General features: G+C 38.2%; 1 pseudogene; it reads left to right on the forward strand.

Moving 5' to 3' along the window:
- The first annotated feature begins 1,124 nt into the window (after nucleotides 1–1,124).
- LOC107458897 (40S ribosomal protein SA-like) overlaps nucleotides 1,125–9,997 on the forward strand; it is a 36,772-nt pseudogene continuing 27,899 nt past the window's right edge.

Below are 9,997 nucleotides of genomic sequence, written 5' to 3' on the forward strand. Positions count from 1 at the left end.
TAAATAAGTTGGACCGTTTAAGACCGCTTCATTTGCGAGCCATAAATTTTCTGCCCAAACTGTTTATGCTTAGCCTGTTTATCCTTTTATTTTATTTTTTGAAAATATTTTGATAAAAATATCACTTTTAGGTACAAAATCTTTAAAAAAATACTATTTTTTTAGTTGATGGGTTAGATTTTCGAATCGGATAGAAAGAAATGTTAGCTAAAAGTGCTTTTTTTTGAAAAAATGTAAAAGAATAAACGGGCCACCCGTTTGGTCTGTGGGCTAGCCCATTTAATCCGTCATTTTTTTTTGGTTGATCGGGTTCAGTCCGTTTAACCCGAAATTTAAACGGACTTAATTTTAGAGGCAAAGCCTGCCCATTTAAATGGGTAACTGAGCTAGCCTGATGGGTTTGGCCCATTTTAACGGCCCCTAGAAATAGAGGTGCACATAGTCTAGTCCGACCCAAAGACCCGATCTGGTCCCAAGCAATTTAGGGACTAATTTGGTGTGATTTCATCGAGTTTAGGGTCGGGTAAGGGTCTCAAAAATAGACCCGGTCATTCTTTCGAGTCAGGTCCAGATCAAGGCGAACTCGGCTTCACCCAATCCATGTGCATCCTAAGGGAACTAAAAAAGATATATATGTTTTAAATTAATTTTAATATTAGGTTATATTAAATATAAGCTTATTGTTTTATTTTTAATCACTTGTTGAATTAAAAAATAGATCAAAGAAGCATCAAATTAGAATTTATGGATAAATTCAAATTCAAATATAGATATCAAATTTTCGGTAACAAATTTCTTCTTTATAAATAATTGCATCATAAATAAGTTTTTTTATAAATTATTGTTAAAACTTTAGAGATTTAGTTTTAACCTGATTTAAACTCAATATAATTATGGCCCAAAAATATTTAGATTTTATCATATCTAAAACCAAAATAAAATCTAAAAAATAAACCTGATATATATTTCGAGCCGGATCTGAGTTAGAACAAACCCGATTTTCCCTTAGCATGAAGACCCTAGTGAGAAAAATAGCGCTTTTAAAACCCTAAATCGTGAAACCTTCTTCCTTTATAACTTCAAATGCTACAAATCTCTCAAGAAACCAACTCTCCTCCCCAACAATGGCCACTTCCGCCGCCACAAATGCCACAGTGTCGCGCCAGCTCTCGCAGAAGGAGCAAGACATCCAAATGATGCTCGCAGACGAGGTTCATCTCGGAACCAAAAACTGTGACTTCCAGATGGAACGCTACGTTTTCAAGCACCGCAATGATGGTAACCCACGCTTCTTTTGATAGTTTCTTTGGGGTTATACGACTAGTTTAGTTCTTGAAATCTAATGAAGAATGCATATTTGTGTAGTTTCTTTCAGGTCTAGATACTCTTTGCACTTCAATGAGTTTAGCATTTTTTCTTCTATTTATCTTTTCGTGTGTATGGTTCTTTTTCTGGGAGGCATTTTTATTAGTTTGTTATAGACTAGTGTTTGTCAATTGTTCTCGATTTGGTTTGTGCTATTGATTGAAAGGGTCAATTTAATTATTAATAAGGATTTTGACATGAATATGTGTACTTGTATTATAACATTGTTTTCAAAAGAGCTTATTATCATAATTTTACCAATGAGTTTCTGACGAAAAAGCAACTTTTATCCCAAAATTTATGAAACATATACATGCCTTTAATCTTTCCGATGCTTCCCTTTGCAGTAGGAAAATATTTTTATGGCTTGGTTGATTTTTTGTACTCCTTGTCCCCAGGTATTTACATAATTAACCTTGGCAAGACATGAGAGAAGCTCCAACTTGCTGCTAGGATTATTGTTGCCATCGAGAACCCTCAGGACATCATTGTTCAGTCTGCTAGGCCATATGGTCAGAGGGAAATCTTGAAATTTGCCCAATACACGGGTGCAAATGCAATTGATGGAAGGCACACTCCTGGAACATAAACTAATCAGATGCAGACATCCTATAACGAGCCTCGCCTACTCATTCTGACTGATCTAAGGACTGATCATCAGGTGCCACTTTTTTTAGATGTTGAGTGTAGTGGTGTATGTTGTTTCACAATTAACTGTCAATATGTTTTTATGGGAGTTTGAAATTCTGTTATTAGATCTCATTTTGAGTTTGCTTTTCTATTTTTTTAAAAAATATGTGTAGCCCATTAAGGAAGGTGCTCTTGGAAATATTCCGACCATTGCCTTCTGCGACACTGATTCTTCGATGCGCTATGTTGATGTTGGCATTCCTACTATTCGTCCAAGGCTTAAGTGGGATGTGATGGTAAACTAATTTTTGCTATTACCGGGTTGAACTATTATTATTTTGTAGCTCTTTTAGATTTATGTGTTTCCCAGTGTTTGCATTGCAAATGTCTCATCTCGTATGCACTTATTTAGAACAATCTTTCTTGCAGTACATACAGGTGTAAAAAATTTGGGTAATTCACATGATAAAATAGTTTGGGGTTCAAAATTATGCAGATGTTCTAAACCAATTTTGTTACACGCCTGTCCTAAACACCTTTATGTAATTTACTACTCAGCATGCTAAATCGAATTCATCTAATTTGATTTATTGTTGGAGAAGCATGTAATATGTAAATCAAATTAATCTTATTTGTCTTACCACTATTTGATCTACTATGTATATGTTGTATAGTGGTAAATCGAATCAGATTAATTCGATTTACATATTACACATTTGATTCGATTTACATAAAGGTGTTTAGGACAAGCGTGTAGCAAAAATTGGTTTAGAACATATGCGTAATTTTGAACCCCAAACTTTTTATTCATCTGAATTACCCAAATCAAAAGATAGTAGTCTTATTATGTTGTTTCCTTTGAACCTTAGCTAAATTATGTCAACTTTTCATGTGTAGGTGGATTTATTCTTCTATAGAGAACCTAAAGAGGCCAAGCAACAAGAGGAACAGGAATTACCAGCTGCCTCAGAATATGCCATTCAAGATTTTGGTGCTGCTGGCATTGCCGGCTTCCCTGCAGCTGATGGGGAATGGGGGATGGTGCACGAAATTGTGATACACAATTCCGATACAACTAACCAGCAAGTGCACTAGGTCATACAAGTAATACCTTACGTGAGTAAGGGTTGATCCCACGGAGATTGTCAGCTTGAAACAAGCTATGATCATCCAGTAAATCTCAGTTCGGCGGATTTAGAATGTTATGAGAGTTTAGATAATTAAAAGATAAATAAAACATAAAATAAGATGGGGATACTTATGCAATTCATTGGTGGGAATTTCAGATAAGTGTATGGAGATGCTTTGTTGCTCCTGAACTTTTGCTTTCCTATTGCCTTCATCCAATCATTCATACTCCTTTCCATGGCAAGCTGTATGTTGGAGGATCACCGTTGTCAATGACTACCATCTGTCCTCTTAGTGAAAATGGTCTGGCTACGGGTTACGTAGGGCTAATCATTTGTCAGTTCTCACTTGTGTTGGAATAAGATCCAATGATCCTTTTGCGCACTGTCACTGCATTCAACAGTCATGAGTTTGAAGCTCGTCACAGTCATCCCATCCCAGATTCTACTCGAAATACCACAGACAAGGTTTAGACTTTCTGGATCTCAAAAATGCTGCCAATTGGTTCTAGCTTATACCAGGAAGACTCTGATTTCACGGAATTGAAAAGCTCTGTTGTGAGAAGAGGCAATCATGCGTCGTGAACCAGGAACCCAAGAGATACACACTCAAGCTCTCGCAGATAGAACGGAAGTGGATGTCAGGCACACGTTTATAAGGGAGGATGATGATGAGTGTCACGGATAATCACATCCATAAGGTTGAAGTACGAGTGAATATCTTAGAATAAGATAAGCGTGAATTGAATAGAAAAATAATAGTACTTTGCATTGATTCATGAGGAATAGCAGAGCTCCACACCTTAATCTCTGAAGTGTAGAAACTCCATTATTGAAAATACAAAAGTGATAAAGGTCCAGGTATGGCCGAATGGCCAGCCCCCAAAACGTGATCAAGAGATCAAAAGTGATCCAAAGATAGTCTTAAAAATGATCTAAAGATGTGAATACAATAGTAAAAAGTGCTATTTATACTAAACTAGTAAACTAGGTTTACAGAAAATGAGTAGATAGTGCAGAAATCCACTTCCGGGGCCCACTTGGTGTGTGTTTGGGCTGAGCAATAAAGTTTTCACGTGCATAGGCTCTTCTTGGAGTTTAAATGCCAGTTTTGGTGCTAGTTTGGGCGTTTAACTCCAGCTTTGGTGCCAGTTCTGGCGTTTTACGCCAGAAAAGGGTCTCTGGTGGGCGTTTGGACGCTAATTTGGGCCATCAAATCTCGAAAAAAGTATTGAGTATTATATATTGCTGGAAAGCCCAAGATGTCAACTTTCCAACTCAATTGAGAGCGCACCAATTGGGTTTCGATAGCTCCAGAAAATCCACTTCGAGTGCAGGAAGATTAGAATCCAACAACATATGCAGTCCTTTCTCAGCCTCTGAATCAGATTTTTGCTCAGGTCCCTCAATTTCAGCCAGAAAATACCTGAAATCACAGTAAAACACACAAACTCATAGTAAAGTCCAGAAATGTGATTTTTGCATAAAAACTAATAAAAATATACTAAAAAGTAACTAAAACATACTAGAAACTACCTAAAAATAATGCCAAAAAGTGTATAAATTATCCGCTCATCACAATACCAAACTTAAATTGTTGCTTGTCCCCAAGCAACTAAAAACAATATAAAAATAAAAAGAAGAGAATATACAATAAATTCCAAAATATCAATGAAGCTTAGTTCTAATTAGATGAGCGGGACTTATAACTTTTTGCTTCTGAACAGTTTTGGCATCTCACTTTATCCTTTGAAATTCAGAATGATTGTCATCTATAGGAACTCAGAATTAAGATAGTGTTATTGATTCTCCTAGTTCAGTATGTTGATTCTTGAACACAGCTACTTATGAGTCTTAGCCGTGACCCTAAGCATCTTGTTTTCCAGTATTACCACCGGATACATAAATGCCACAGACACATAACTGGGTGAACCTTTTCAGATTGTGACTCAGCTTTGCTAGAGTCCCCATTTAGAGGTGTTCAGAGTTCTTAAGCACACTCTTTTTGCTTTGGATCACGACTTTAACCACTCAGTCTCAAGCTTTTCACTTGGACCTTCATGCCACAAGCACGTGGTTAGAGACAGCTTGATTTAGCCACTTAGGCCAAGATTTATTCCTTTGGGCCCTCCTATCCACTGATGCTCAAAGCCTTAGATCCTCTTTTTCTGCTTGCTTCTCTTTTTCTTCTTTCTCTTTCTCTTTTTTTTCGCAAGCTTTGTATTTTTCACTGCTTTTTCTTGTTTCAAGAATCAATTTTATGATTTTTCAGATTATCAATAATATTTCTCTTTTTTCATTATTCTTTCAAGAGCCAACAATTTTAACATTCTTAAACTTCATTATAAAAAATATGCACTGTTCAAGCATTCATTCAGAAAGCAAAAAGTATTGCCACCACATCAAAATAATTAAACTAATTTCAAGATAAAATTTGAAATTCATGTACTTCTTGTTCTTTTGCAATTAGAAGCATTTTTCATTTAAGAAAGGTGAAGGATTTATGGGACATTCATAACTTCAAGGCATAGACATTAGACACTAATGATCATGTAATAAAAACACAAACAGAGATAAATATAAAGCATAGGAAACTGAAAAACAAAAAGATAAGAACAAGGAAATTAAAGAATGGGTCCACCTCAGTGATGGCGGCTAGTTCTCCTTCTTGAAGATCCTATGGAGTGCTTGAGCTCCTCAATGTCTCTTCCTTGCCTTTGTTTCTCTTCCCTCATGGCTCTTTGGTCTTCTCTAATTTCATGGAGAATGATGGAATGCTTTTGGTGCTCCATCCTTAGTTGCTCCATATTGGAACTCAAATCCCCTAAAGAGGTATTGAGTTGCTCCCAATAGTTGTGTAGAAGAAAATGCATCCCTTGAGGTATCTCAGGGATTTCTTGATGAGGGACTTCCTCATGCGCTTGTTGAGGTCCATGAGTGGGATTTTTTTGTTTACTCCATCCTCTTCTCCTAATCTTATGTCAGATCTCTGGATATTCGTTCCTTTTGAGATTGAAGGGGACCTCAGGGATCACCTTCTTCTTGTCCACAACTTCATAGAAGTGGTCTTGATGGACCTTTGAGATGAACCTTTCCATCTCCCATGACTCAGAGGTGGAAGCAATTGCCTTCCCTTTCCTCTTTCTTGAGGTTTCTTCGGCCTTAGGTGCCATTAGTTGTTATGGAAAATTAAAAAGCAAAGCTTTTTTCACACTAAACTTAAGAGGTTTGCTCGTCCTCGAATAAAAGAAGAAAGAAGAGAGTAGTAGAAGAAGAAGAAAAGTGGGAGATGGAGGCTTGAAAGGGTTCAGCCAAGGGGAGTTTTGAGTGTATGTGATGTGTAAAAATGAAGGAGTAAGGAGAGGTATTTATAGGGTAAGATGGGGAGTTGGTTCGTGTGAGAAGGGGTGGGTTTGGGAGGAAAATTGTTTGAATTTGAGTGGGTGGGGGTAGGTGGGTTGTATGATGGGTTTTTGGGAATTAGGGGATGGATGTGAGTGGTGAAGAGAATATGGGGAAGAGGGTAAGATTTGATAGGTAAGTGGTGTTTTAGGTAGAGTGCTATAGAGAGGTGTAAAGAGGAAAGAGAGTGAGGTAGGGTAGGTAGGGATCCTGTGGGGTCCATAGATCCTGAGGTGTCAAGGATTTTGCATCCCTGCACCTTACTGGTGTTAAACGCCCCTCTGTATGCCTTTCTGGCGTTTAAACGCCAAGTTGCTGCCCTTCTCTGGCATTTAAACGCCAGTCTGCTGTCCTTTTCTGGCGTTTAAATGCCAGTCTGCTGCCCTTTTTGGCGTTTAAATGCCAGAATACTGCCCATTTCTGGCGTTTAAATGCCCAGAATGGTTCCAGGCTGGGTGTTAAACACCCATTTTGGTATCCTTACTGGTGTTTAAACACCAGTAAGCTCATTCTACAGGGTGTGCCATTTTTGATGCTGTTTTTTATTTTTTTTTTAATTTTTGCAGTTGTTTTTGTGACTCCACATGATCATGATCCTAAAGAAAACATAAAATAACATAGATAAAAAAAATTGGGTTGCCTCTCAATAAGCACTTCTTTAATTAATAGCTTGACATTGAGCTCTCTTCTGAGCTTCACAGATGCTCAGAGCATGATTGTGGCCTTCCAACACCAAACTTAGAGTTTGAGTGTTGGGGCTCTGTTTGACTCGGAATTGAGAGAAGCTTTTCATGCTTATTCTCCATGTTTACAGAAGAAGATCCTTGAGCCTTAAACACAAGGTAGTCCTCATTCAATTGAAGGACTAACTATCCTCTGTTCACATCAATCACAGCCCTTGCTGTGGCTAGGAAGGGTCTTCCAAGGATGATGAATTCATCCTCATCCTTCCCAGTGTCTAGGATTATGAAGTCAACAGGGATGTAAAGGCCTTCAACCTTTACCAAGACATCCTCTACAAGTCCATAAGCCTGTTTCTTTGATTTGTCTGCCAGCTCTAGTCAGATTCTTACAGCTTGTACCTCAAATATCCATAGTTTCTCTATTACAGAGAGTGGCATGAGATTTACACTTGACCCTAGGTCACACAAAGCCTTCTCAAAGGTCATGGTGTCAATGGTGCAAGGTATTAAAAACCTTCCGGGATCCGGTTTCTTTTGAGGTATCTTCAGCTGAACCAAGGCGTTTAGTTCATTAATGAGCAATGGAGGTTCATTCTCCCAAGTCTCATTACCAAATAACTTAGCATTCAGCTTCATGATTGCTCCTAAATACTGAGCAACTTGCTCTTCAGTAATAACTTCATCTTCTTCAGAGGAAGAATACTCCTCAGAGCTCGTGAATGGTAATAGGAAGTTTAGTGGAATCTCTATGGTCTCTAGATGAGCGTCAAACTCCTTTGGTTCCTCAATAGGGAACTCCTTGTTGGCCAGTGGACATCCCATGAGGTCTTTCTCACTGGGAATCACTGCCTTTCCCTCCTCTATAGTTTCGGCCATGTTGGATGTGTAGATGGCCTTGCACTCTCTTTTTGGATTCTCTTTTGTATTGCTTGGGAGAGTACTATGAGGAGTTTCAGTAACTCTTTTACTCAGCTGACCCATCTGATGGAGGACTGTGCCTCAGTCATGAAACTAAGAGTGGCCTTAGATAGATCAGAGACTATGTTTGCTAAGCCAGAGAGGCTCTGCTCAAAATTCTCTGTCTGTTACTGAGAAGATGATGGAAAAGGTTTGCTATTGCCAAACCTATTTCTCCCACCATTATTGTTATTGAAGCCTTGTTGAGGCTTCTGTTGATCTTTCCATGAGAAATTTGGATGATTTCTCCATGAAAGATTATAGGTGTTTCCATAGGATTCTCCCATATAATTCACTTCTTCCATTGTAGGATTCTCAGGGTCATAAGCTTCTCCTTCAAAGGAGGCTTCTTTAGCACTGCCGGATGCAGCTTGCAATCCAGTCAGATTCTGAGAAATCATATTGACTTGCTGAGTCAATATTTTGTTTTGAGCCAATATGGCATTCAAAATATCAATCTCAAGAACTCCTTTCTTCTGAGCCATCCTATTATTCACAGGATTTCTTTCAGAAGTATACATGAAATGGTTATTTGCAACCATCTCAATGAGTTCCTGGGATTCTGTAGCTTTTTTCAGATGAAGGGATCCACCAACATAATGATCTGGTGACATCCTTGATATTTCAGACAGACCATCATAGAATATACATATGATGCTCCATTCTGAAAACATGTCAGAAGGACACCTTTGGGTTAATTGCTTGTATCTTTTCCAAGCTTCATAGAGGGATTCACCTTCCTTCTGTCTGAAGGTTTGGACGTCCACTCTGAGCTTACTCATCTTTTGAGGTAGAAAGAATTTGGTCAAGAAAGCATTGACCAGCTTGTCCCAAGAGTTCAGGCTTTCTCTAGGTTGTGAGTCCAACCATGTTCTAGCTCTATCTCTTACAGCAAAGGGGAAAAGCATAAGTCTGTAGACCTCGGGGTCAACCCCATTGGTCTTAACAGTATCACAGATTTGAAAGAATTCAACTAAGAACTGATGAGGATCTTCCGATGGAAGTCCATGAAACTTGCAATTCTGCTGCATTAGAGAAACTAATTGAGGTTTAAGCTCAAAGTTGTTTGCTCCAATGGTAGGAATTGAGATGCTTCTTCCATAGAAGTTGGAAGTTGGTGCAGTATAGTCACCAAGCATCTTCCTTGCACCTCCGCCATTGTTATTGGGTTCGGCCATGTCTTATTCTTTTTCGAAAATTTCTGTCAGGTCCTCTCCAAAGTGTTGTGCTTTAGCTTCTCTTAGCTTCCTCTTCAGAGTCCTTTCAGGTTCAGGATCAGCTTCAGCAAGAATGTCTTTATCCTTGTTCCTGCTTATATGAAAAAGAAGGGAATAGAAAAGAAGAGGATTCCTTTATGTCACTGTATAGTGTAACACCCTACCATACAGAGTCTTATGCTTAAGTCATAATTCAGAGATGGCAAGGTATTACGACCTCTAAAATAGAAATTTAGTACGTATAGTAGTATGAATAATTGATTATAACTAGGAGCCTTTGTAGGAAAAAGGGGTAAACAAAAACCGCAACTCAAAAGCGCAACACTCCGATCGAAAACGTAACGAACAAGAATAACCAACGCGAGATTATATATATACAAAGGAGTGTCAAAAACAGGAATATCAAGACTCAAGATCCGGGTGCGAAGATAACCGGTCCGAGCATAACAATATATACATGTGATAAAAATAAGGAAAACCCCAAGGAAACCCAAAGGGACACAAAAACATAAAACCTATTCTCCAAAATTCTCCCATAAGAGGAGTCATCACAGTTTGAATTATTTAATGGAGATAAAAGTATCTAAGCAAAACATATAAACCAAAACATAGCCCC

Source organism: Arachis duranensis, chromosome 7, assembly GCF_000817695.3.
Source record: "Arachis duranensis cultivar V14167 chromosome 7, aradu.V14167.gnm2.J7QH, whole genome shotgun sequence".
NCBI classification, from domain to species: Eukaryota; Viridiplantae; Streptophyta; class Magnoliopsida; order Fabales; family Fabaceae; genus Arachis; species Arachis duranensis.